We start from the raw sequence: 12,454 nt of genomic DNA on the forward strand, positions 1-12,454 counted from the left end.
GACATCCTTGTGCCATGCTCGCTTGAGCCGGAGGTGGGGGTTTTTACTAGAGTTAGAAACAATTTTGGGGAACTTCTTGCCTTCCATGTTGTAAAACTTCTTCTTATACAACAGATACCTAAACATAGCCATGTTTTCAATGGGGAAAGACTAGCTTCAATCAAGAGGATATGATAGGGAGTATTTCATTTAATCTTAAGGTTGTAGGTTATAAATTTCTTTATCCAATCTTCATGATTCTCTAGATATACTACAACCCCAACCCTCACAACCATATAAAATAATAGGGTTGACAAGAGTCTCAAAGAGGAGTTCTTTTCTACTCCAAACCTAAAGGTCAATCGACTTACAATTGTTTTCAAGCTCATAATAAGTTTTCCATCCTCAAATAATCTTTTTCTCAATGTTATAATTCCAGTTGAGTTGATGATTAATGTCAATACCTAAATATTTGTATGAAGGAAACTTATGCAAGTAATCGTCTTGTCTGTATTAATAGTCATACCCATCCTGGAACAATGATCATGGAGGATTTTATGTTGCTTGTCGAGATCATGATGGATTTTGGTCAGGAGGAAGATATCATCAACATAAAGGAGAAGAGTAATGACCATACTAGCAAGCTTGGGGCCATTGCATCCCGTAGCTTCCAACCACTCTTTTAGCTCATCAATGTAAATGCCAAAAAAGGGTATGGGATAGGGGGCACCTTTGCATAACTTCGATATTGCATTTAATTTCTTTAGACCAACCCTTGGTGGTCTTAAGCTTAGCGACGACATTCTCGTATAGCCAAATCACAACAACCGTCAACTCAAGAGGAACCATTATCTATTCGAGTCTTTACCATAGCTTATCCCGAGGAACTTTGTCGAAAGATTTTGGAAATCAACAAAACAACGATGATAATACTATATTTTTATTTGAAAATAAAATATAATTTTATGAAATTTTGTATATATATGTATGAACAATTCTTTGAACTGATATTTTCTATGACTACATTAGTTCATTTATTCATATTAATTGATTTTTTAATAAAATATTATTCGACATTATTTTAGTTTTTCTTTTCTTTTTTATTAGTTAATTTAATAATACAAAAAAAAATTATAATTCAAAACATAAAAAAGTATTAACATTATTAGAAAAAAAAAAAAAAAAATAATATACAAAGGGCTGCCACATTTTCAAATAAAACAAAACTCTACACAATCAATTAAACAAGTGGGATAACTACATAGCAACATAGTCCCTGCCTCTTTTGGTATTTATCGGTATGCTAGCATTGTTGAGGAAGTACAAGGTCCACGTTTTGTCATTATTTGAAAATAGTTTTTTCTGTGTTGCACCTCCTGTTTCTGTAAGTTACTATGACAAATACTAATTGCAGAGCCCTCTACACCTTCTTCATTTGTTTACAACTAGTAATTATTACAAAATGATTTAGAGTAAATGTTATTAAGCGCTCAAACGATGTCTTGATTACATGTCGATTCGCCCAATAAATGGCGAAAAAAATACATTTACCGATAGGGGAGATTTTATTAATCATAGGATTAAGCCTTAATTAATTTTTTAATATGCATTAATCCACGCCATGGGAGGTTGATTGAGTTTATGTGACATTTCATCGAATCGTTGCCGCAAAATAGGAAAATATGTGTGTCAACTAACGTGAAAATTGACGGTTTACACTTTTTAATTAACCTGAGTTAGCAGTAGCCATTGTGGCAAGCATAGTGTGTAAAGTGATGACATATCGCTCTAAAATAAGGAAACATGGTAGTTGCAATATCTAATTTATGCATGTTGATATGGCCAAAATAGGTGACATGTGGCAGTACAAAGCTTGAGGTGTCGAGTGGAGCATAATACCCACATTAGGCTTAGTGATTCATTTCTCGACGCGTATTCATAGTGTATCACTTAGAATTGGCAGGGAACATGGCCTAATAGAAGTTGTGAGACAAAGATCTTTATGTCATTTAACATAAGCATTAATGCTAGTCCTTTTCCAATTAATACATGTCATTGTGTGGTCTATATTGTTTGTCCATGTTAGCAGCTAGAACAACTCATCATAAAACACTAAGTTCAAGGATTAACAGAAAAAATAAATGTCTTATGTTATATAACAAAAGCGAATTCCCATTGTGGCATAACATGAATGTTAATCCTTGCAATTAAAGAATTAATCTATGCACTTTAAGTATTAACATCAGTAATTAAGGGTAATCAAATTTATTATGGTTAATGCGTATATTGGACGCCATTGCACATTTAAATGGAACTAATTGTCACATTTGTTCAACGAAGACTCAGGTGTTAGATGTATTTTCAGACCTTAATGGAAATTCATAAACATTTGTACTATAGTAATGGTGAAATGATCATGTATTTATGGCTTAAGAAAATGAAAACCTATTAAATTTTGATAATGATTCTTTTTTATTCATGTTGCATAGTTGTCGCATTGTTACATTGTTTAGGCCAAAGACACAGAAAGATCTAGGCTAAATAAACTCGAATTTGCAAAAGATACAAAGAACAATAATCCAATGCAAGTCATTTTACTGTCACTATTGTATTAAAAGCAAAAAGCAGCAGTAAGAAGAAATCGTAGTGGGTTCTTCTCATTTAAATGATCTCCAAGTCAAAATGAATGAGAGAACATAAGCTAATGAAATGTGTACTCTTGTTCAAAATCCAAAATTGAAATGGAAAATCAAGCCTAAGTATTATTGTTTTAGTGCTACAGGAAGAAGCATTGGACAACCTACATCAAGAAATAAACCGAGAATCACTACGACACCAAAGGCCCAAGTTCAACACACAAAAGGGCATGAAATAAAAATTTCAATTGACCACTGTGAGAAACTCGTAGCTTATAGATGTACACTTTATGGCAAGAACATTTAAGGTACCCCATCTTATATTCTTAGTCATCAAATTGTTGTGAATGAGGATGACAAAGAAGCTGAGAGACCTTTGTAATGAAATAGGAAAAGAGGTATGTGACTATGGTTGTAGCTTATCCAATACTCAAAGATAGCAATAATAAAAGGTAACACATTATGGAGTGGGGTGACAATAGCTCCAAAATTTCTTTCAAGAAATATGTAAGTATGTCTAAAGTAAAAGTTTTAATCTCATATTTTTGTTTACTTAACTCATATATATAGTAAGTTAATGTTTAGAGAGAAATAAAACAACAAATGCCCATATGAGAAAACGTTTTAGAAGGAATGGAATAAAGGTGGTCACCTTAGGAAGATTGTCTTAAAACCTACTTGAAAATACTTAATTAAATTCCAAAGCCTTCCATCGACAATTAAGCCAATGTTCAAAAAGTGTCATCTAACACAAGCCATCCATATAGACATAACAATCAACTTAACCAATAGGATGATGCCAAAATCATTATGTAGTTGCATAAAATATTTAATTTACTTTCATTATGTGGAACTATTTAAAGGATAAATGATATGCTAAAAATGATTACAATTTTTCGAGAAGAAGACTTTGCATTGTTATAAAGCCGAATTTTGAAATTTTGAAGACTACACAAGCTAATGGTCAGATTCTCTATCTGGTACACCATCTGTTTACAAAGAATTATATGAGATATAGTAAATGTTGAATAGTGTAGCAAGAAAGTCTCAATTTGACTTTGCCTTAGTTAAATTGAAAAAAATTGAATTTCCACACCAGCAGACAACTTGGAGGCAGTTAACTTGGGTGACATGGCTCTTGTCACTCAGTTAGCTCAGTAAATTCAAGTTAGAGGGCTTGAGTTCAGTTAAGCATGTGTGATTGATAAATTATAGTAATCCAATTCAGTTATATCTAGTTGAGTTAAGTTAAACTAGTTTTAAAAGTTGTAGGAACTAGTGGAAGGTCAGTTGTGCAGTGGGACAATAGTCTAACTCAATGATCATCTAGTTAACTGATCAATCAGGCTAAAATAACTAATGCATGCAGAGAATTTGAGTTCCCAACTATGGTGGAGATTCCAGGGCAGTGTAACAAAAAGTTGTAAACTATTTTGAGTGTACATGTGTTGCATGGAGTCAGATGATAAAACCTTGGGAATTGCACAATCAATTGGAGGAAAATTCCTAAAACATAGGGGCTAATTCTCTAGGATTTGCGCAAGGAATAGGGGCTCAAGCAAAGGCAACAATTGACTAAGTTTGGGTCAGAGATTCTCATTGAGTAGAGAGATAGGTTATTCACTTGTAGGTTGAGCTCAGACATAGCCAGAAATTGTAATACATCTCTATTCATATGATTAATGCAAAGAGGCTTGAGGGTTTTTTCCCAGTTGGGTTCCTTCAAGAAAAAAATATTGTGCATGTTACTTATAATTGTATGTTTGCGATTGTTTTTCTAAATTGTGAATTGAATTCCGCAGAGCAGTAGAGTATAATTGTGTTTCTTGATTTAGATTAAAATTTCTTGAGCAGTTGCAATTCTATCACCAAATTTCTACATGGTATCAAAGCATGATTCACATTAGAACATGAATTTCTAAGTGTTTTCTCAGGATGTTCAAATTTGCAGCTTCAGTGTAGCAGGATCTCTTCAGAGTTGGGAGAATGGCCTTCAATGGAATGAGACTAAAGTATGCCTTGAAAGGCAGCTTGAATTTCATTTCATGGAAGGATCGCATGGAGGTAGTTCTTGATGACAACGACTTACTAGAATACATCAAGACAAATGTTGTAAAACTGACAGAATCTGATGCCTAGAACCTAGCCCAATGAAAGAAATATGTATCCAAGGTGAGGAGAATAATATTGGAGGGAGTGTGAGACCGCATTGTATCAAATCTCCATGGGAGAGAAACTCCTTTCACAATGTGGAAGGCACTTACTGATTTTTTCGAGAATAATAGTCATCATAGAAAATTGGCCCTCAAAGACAAACTTCGAAACATCATGATGCAGAAGAATGATAATATTATGCAGTATCTCACAAGATTTATACAAGTTCGGGACGATCTTGGATGGGCTAGTGTGAATGTTGCAAAAGATGACCTAGTGAGCCTAGCTCTCATAGGCCTTCCCAAAAGCTGGCATAGCTACCAGGATTCGGTGAACGAGAGGGAGAAATTACCAAATTGGGAACTCTTGTGGTCCGATTTGGTACAAGAAGAGTTTAGGCAGAATACCAGAGATGGAAGTTCATCCAAGGGCAAGGATGAAGAAGCTTTTTCATTGGTTGGAAAGGGAAAAAAGGTTGAAGGGAAGAAATCTCAAACCAAACAAGAATCTAACCAAGGGGCAAGAAGAAATACTTTTCTAACATAAAATGCTTCAATTGTCATGAATTTATGCACCATGCTATGAAGTGTCCACACAAAAATTCTAGCAAGAAGAACTCAGTAGGAGCAGTAGGTGAAGCTTTGACTTCACAGTTCGAGTTTGACTTCACCCTTATCGTATGCATGGTCAGCACTATGATGGGGGGTGTGTGGTAATTGGACTCCGATGCCTCGTTCCACATGACAGGGTGTAGAGATTTTTTCAATGACCTAGAGGAAAAAGATATCCATATGCATATTGAGCTTGGGGACAACATAGGGTCCAATGCTACTGGGATCCCCTCTTCGCCTCAAAGATTTCATGTTTTTTCCAAGCCTAAAGAAGAAACTCATATTTGTAGTAGTTTTAGAAGACTATGGTTATGATGTGATCTTCAACAAAGGGAAAGCATTCTTGAGACGCATAGCCACTGGAAAGGTGAAGTAGATCAAAGTTCGTGTGAAGAACCTATATAAACTTGATGTGGAATATTGTGCTGGATTAAGAAGTAAGACAGAGAAAGTGAAAAGTTGCAATGTTGGTGAATTTTGGCACAGGAGATTGAGCCATTTGCATCATGGCACCTTAAAGATTATGCAACAAATAACCACTAGCCTCCCTAAAGGAGCACTTGAGCATTGGGAATTTTGCAAAAGTTATACCTTAGGGAAGTAAGTAAAATCCACATTCCATTACTGAGACAACAAAGCACATGCACTCTTGGAAAGATTCCACTTTGATGTTTGTGGAAATTTCTCGACAACCTCCATTGCCAGACATAAATATTTTGTTATTTTTATTGATGATTTCTCAAGGAAATGTTCGATCTTCTTCATGTGAAAAAAGGACGAGGCATTCTCAAAGTTTGTATAATTCAAGGCACTAGTTGAGAAAGAGATCGATAAGAAGGTGACAGTTCTCAGGAGCGATAATGAAGGTGAGTATGTTCCGAATGACTTCAAATATTTCTGTGCAAAAGAAGACATTCGAAGAGAGATGACAACACCCCAAAACTCACAATAGAATGTGGTAGTTGAGACTAAGAACCATAGAATTGTTGGAGAAACAAGAGTTATGCTACATGACCAAGGCTTACCATTGCATTCATGTGCAGAGACATGTAACACAACAATCTACTTGGCATAGAACCAGAGTCCTCATTAGATTCTTGGTATGATTACATTGGAGGAGGCTTTATTGGGGAGAAATTTAGATGTATCTCACTTTAGGATTTTTGGAGCCTTTGTTTACTGCCATGTCTCCAAAGATTGAAGGAAGAAGCTTGAGCTGAAAATAGAGTTGGGAGTTTTTGTGGGTTAGAACGAAACTCTACAAAACTATTGGGTGTACCGACCTTCCCTCAGAATGACAGTTGTGCGATGAGATGTAAATTTTGATGAGGAGAAAGCGATGTAGTGCTCACTTGAGAGGGAGCTTTAGATACCACAAGAAGAAGAGATTTTAGCTCCAAAGGAGGAGCCTCAAGAAGTTGCGGAGCAGCCAAAAATAGAGGAGAAGAAGGTGGAGACATCCACTCAAGCAGAACCATCCAAAGAAGGCAAAAAAAACCAAGGAAGCTGATAGATTAGCGCAAGATGTTGTTAAAAAATTTCAACTATGGTCAAATTCCACTTTGGATAGCTCACTTGATGGAGATAATGATTGCATTTAATTCCTCTTTTCGAGTTGCAGTCACTCACATAGAATCTCATCCATGCAGCTAGAGCCTTCCAGTTGCACGGATAACTCTCCATACATGCGATTGGGGGTTTAAGGTTTCTGCAGTCCAGATCTGACCCTAGTCGCTCGCATGCTAGGATTAAGGGAGTGACTGGGAATCTATAGTCGCTCGCATGACACCCTCCTCCATGTAACCAAGACCTTAAAGATGGAATCTCAATCTTCCGAAGATTTCACTGAGTGATTGCAGGGTTTGGAAATTGGTTGCAGACAATAACAGTTGATTACAGACTTCATAATCATATTTTTGAGTATATGTTTTGTTGGGTTCATTTATGGTTGTTTTTTATGGTTAGTTGCATATATGTATATATGGATCATTTTACTCTCTTTTTCTGAATCATTTGATGACGATCTAATAAGAAGAAGAATTTGAAAGGGGTTTACCCATAGTGGGTTTTTCTCTGGTCTTTGACCAATCGTGGTGTCTCTATGTGTGAATGATTTCCTTCTATTGTTCCTTTATGTTTCGATGCATTGATGATGATGATATTGTTGTTTCTACATAGTTGCATATGATAATGAATAATGATGTAATATGAATAATGTTATGATGTTATGGGGTGAACTTAATGTGTTAATAAGGAAATGCAATTATCAAAACAAAAAACAATATAACCCTATGAAAAGTTAACATGGTATCAAAGTTGGGATGAAGAAAAGTCATGGAGATCACCCCCATTGAGACACTTTCGATGGAAGCAAGAGAATATGGAGGAGACCTACAATAATTCTAAGGTTTGAAGATAACCTTAGGCAATTTGTGTATTAGGGTGTGATGGATATCATGAGGTAAGAGTTTGAGATAAACCATGATTTATGGAAATATTTGAGATATTAAATCTAGAAACCATAGCATGGTCAAAGTAAAGATGCTCAAGCACTCGGGACAAATTTGATGAAGCCCTAGATGGGATAGTCTCTAGTAGGCTTGGTTGTTGATAAAGTTAATTGAAATAGTAAATACATCAATTGGACTATGGATAGTGATGGCTCTTAAAGGCTAGTTCAAGAAGGAGAGGATCACCTCTCATTGAAGATAAGTTCTTTTCGATTTATGATGCTTATTTATGTCCTTACTTTTGTTTAGACTTATTGATCTGATTATTGTTTTGATAATTATTTATACTTCCATCATGTATATTTAAGTATATGGATGTTTCTAACCTCCTTAATGAGATGTGATAAGTGGATCCTTATTAAGGATCATTTGAGATGCAAAAAAGATGGCTAGAGTTGGAAAATGTAAAGAGGCACTTGATGAAAAGATGACAAAGTGATACAAGCTTCCTATGTCAAATGAAAAGATACACAAGTATTTGAATACTACAAGGTATGCATGGTATATTGTTTCAATGTTATGTTTCAGCTGTAATATTCGATAGAAATGAAAGCCCTAAGGTATGATTAGAATGTCTCCTTCTCAAATTGTTCATGCATGCATATGAAAGAAATTTGGATCCATACTTGATATTGAACAAGTATCTTACCTTCTAGACATGATGAACTTCTTGATTCTATGAGACTACTTAAAATTTGATCTTTGATATAGTGGCATACTTGATGTTTGACTTACATCTATCATTTTTTGGTATCTTGATCCCATGAAGAAGGCTAGCACCTTGATTCTAATAGATGGTAACTTGATGCTACTAATATTGTTTGTGAAAAGAATGATAGCTGTGATGATAGAAATATAACAATGATGTTGATATTCAGGATCTTTTGTTGACCATGGTTATGTTTTCATGTGCTTAGTAATTATGGATTATGGTAAAATTGAATGCCCTGAATTGATTGAGCTATGTGACAAAGAAGTAATGCATGTGATCATGATTCTTGAAGTATGCTCCTATTAGCTATTTGACAAAAACCATTGATGAAATATTGATGTCATGATTCCATGATGAAGTAGTTGTTAACATGATAAATATATGTGATATAATATGAATTTATGATCTAACAGATATGCTAATGCATGATATGATCATAGACAGGTTGATGGCATGAATGAGGATGACAGAAGTGGATTCCCATTCATAGGGAGAACCTCTCCATAAGATCCCTTCTCCTATTTTCATTTGCATTATATACTCTTTACTATTGAAGTATAATTTATGGGCATGAATAGACAAATATATGACAATATTGATTTGCAACAAAGTTCTGATATGAGGTGAGAGAGTTTTCTATTACTCTAAGCCTAAGTCGGATGGAAGAAATCCTACAGGTGCGACTATAGCCTCCCAACTACACGGAAGCAAGCTAAAGGGTGCGATTGAGGCACTGAGATAGTTCTAGGTAGATCTGACCACATTCGCTCACTTACAGTGCTTCAGAGAGCGACTAACAAGCCACAGTTGCTTGCATAACATCTTGAAGGGTGTGACTGTAGTATCCTGACCACACAAAGGAAGGCCTATGGGTGCGACTATGCCTGTAGGACACAAAATTGAGGTTTTGTGCATGATATTATATGTTCACCTAAAAGATGTCTATCCTACAGATGTGGAGTAGAAAAAAGAAAGATACGTGAGTTGTAAAGTTTGAATTTTTACTATAATATGAATATATAGATTGAACTTGTGTTTACAGGTGTCCAGGACATGCATATAGATATGTCATTATGATTTATCTATTGAAGTTTGTGCTACAAGAGTTTGACATGATTTCGCTGATTGATATAGATGATCAGTGTTTGGAATCTTAACATGATACTTGATAATGACTTAGAACTTTGCCTTGATGTTGAGATATGTTTTGGACTATAGATATCACTATGATAGTGAATATGGGATCTGACCTGATGACCAATGATTTGATTTGATGACTGATGATTTTCCTTGATGACAATGCTATGTGGGAATGATGAATTTCAGTGACTAATATTGGTATTCGATAATGGTTTTGTATTGGACTCCTCATTCTTAGCACATTGGTTGAAGTCTTGATAGTTGTGTTTTAGTATGAAGTAATCTCTCGATAAGTGGATGGAATTTGCATGACTTATTCTTAGTGTATGCATTTGCATCTAGTGACTTACATTATGAGCATACTATTTGGAAATGACTACTTATTGACATAGATAAATTCATAACTTGACATTTGGATGAATTTTGGGTTGATATTGCTTACGACAACTTGTTGGCACGATAATAGATGAAGTAATGACTTGATGAGAGCTCTACTTGTCACTTGGTCTAAAGAATGTGATAGTATGATGAATTTGATATTAGTTTTGATCTGGCTTCTAAACTTTGATGAGAAGACTTATTTGATTTGATTGTACAATATTTATTTATGTGAGACTGAGCATATTGGTTTCGAAAAGTTTTATGTTTGTAGAGAGCTTTAAATGGAGCTAGCTCCATGATCCAGATATGTCTGCATTGTCTGTTATCCGGTGAAGCCAAGAAGATGTGTTCATCCAAACCTCTAATTCAAGAAGTGTTCCAAGGTATGGCTTTGGTTTTGGTTTTATATACTGATGGTCTACTTCATGAGGATTACTGAGTTCAAGAATGATCTCCTATCTATTGGAGAAGTCATTGGTGGCAGGGAGCTTACTCTTATCGCACTTGAAGGCCTTACAAGAGAATGAGATTTGTTCAACACTACCATCCTCAACAATGATAAGATTCAGTGATTTGATGAATTATTGGTTAGATGCACTCAAGAAGAAATAAGGATGATGGAAAGAGACAAGCCCTCAAATGGAAACAATCCTACGCCTTCCTTGATCATTCTAAAAGGAGGAACAATGATGGTCCAAGGAATCGAGGACAACAGTTCAAGCAAGGATTCAAAGAAGGAAGAAAAGGAATATGCTTAAATTATAACAAGTTTGGCCACTTCACTAGAGAGTGTCCTCACAAGAAGGATACTCCAAGAGATGATGACAACCATAACAACAACTTCAAGGGAAATGACAATCAAAGGAACAACAGATTCAATAACAAAGGAAAGAGAAATGCTCCCACTACTTGAAATGGGAATGGTCGTCCTCCCAAGAAGTCGAGAAACTCTAGGTATGAATAAGTTAATGTTGTAAAGCACAAATAATTTTATCTTATTTCTTCCCTCACCACTGCCTCTCATTTGGATACATTGGATCATTGGTTGATTGATAGTGGTGCCTCAAGGCACTTCACTGGGTACAAAGAATCTCTCTCTAACTTGACTGAAAAGAAGATGAATATGGAGATTATATTTAGGGATAATGCCACTGATCCCATAAAAGGAATTGGGATTGTTACTCTCCACTTAAATCAAGGTCAAACTCTTCATTTACAATAAGTACTATATGTACCTGATTTGAAAAATAACTTGGTCTCAAGGTGATATTCATTGATAAAAAAAATTTGTTTGGAAAAGGAACCCAAGATATGCATTCACTCTTGGATTCAGGTTTGAAGGTCTCTATTAGGTTGGAGGAAGTTCGTTGGGAGCAATGACTTGTGATACTTCTCTTCAATCCGAATTATGGCACTGAAGATTTTCTCACCTTCATTTCAAAGCCTTACCTAATGTAAGTAAGATGGTCATAGGTATGCCTGAATTCAACTTAAATTATGAAGGTGTTTGTCAGGGATGTGAAGCTGGAAAATATACAAGGGGACCATTCCCCTCAAGTGAAACTCAAACCACCGATATTATTCAATTGGTCCATTATGATCTATCAGGTATGTTGCTCGTGACATCTTTGGGTGGATATTTGTACTATGTTATTTTTGTGGATGACTTCTCTCACAAATCATGGATCTATTTCTTAAAGAAGAAGGATGAAGTATTCAAATGGTTCCACTCTTTCAAAGCCTTGGTCGAGAATCAAATAGGGAAGAAGATCAAAATATTGAGGATTGATAATGGGACAAAATATGAGTCAAATGAATTCAAAGACTATTGTAGAGAAGATGGAAATAGAGGAATACCATTACTGCATATACTCCTGAAAAAAATGGTGTTTCCGAAAGGAAGAATCATACTTTCATAAAATCCATCTGTGCTAGGCTTCATGATCAAGGTCTTTCGAAATTCTTATGGGGAGTTTCCAACACTGTTGTGTATATCCAAAACAGATGCCCACATCAAGCTTTGGACTTCAAGTCACCCAAGAAAGTTTTCACTAGTAAGAAACATGATGTTTCTCATTTTAGAATTTTTGGTTCTCAAGGATGGAGCCTACACTAAATGGATGTCAAAACTTCCTTCTTGCATGCTTCACTTAAAGAGGAAGTCTATGTGGAACAACCCGAGCGGTTAAAAGTTCAAAATAGAGAGACACATGTATGCAGGTTGAATAAATCCCTCTATGGGTTGAATCAACCCCCTAGGGCTTGGTATGATAGGATTAATAGCTATCTTATGAAGCTGGTATTTACAAGGAGAAATCCTGACCCGAACCT

The sequence above is a fragment of the Pinus tabuliformis genome, chromosome J, assembly GCF_031772625.1.
Source record: "Pinus tabuliformis cultivar Carrire ecotype Pingquan chromosome J, CPIR1, whole genome shotgun sequence".
NCBI lineage: Eukaryota > Viridiplantae > Streptophyta > Pinopsida > Pinales > Pinaceae > Pinus > Pinus tabuliformis.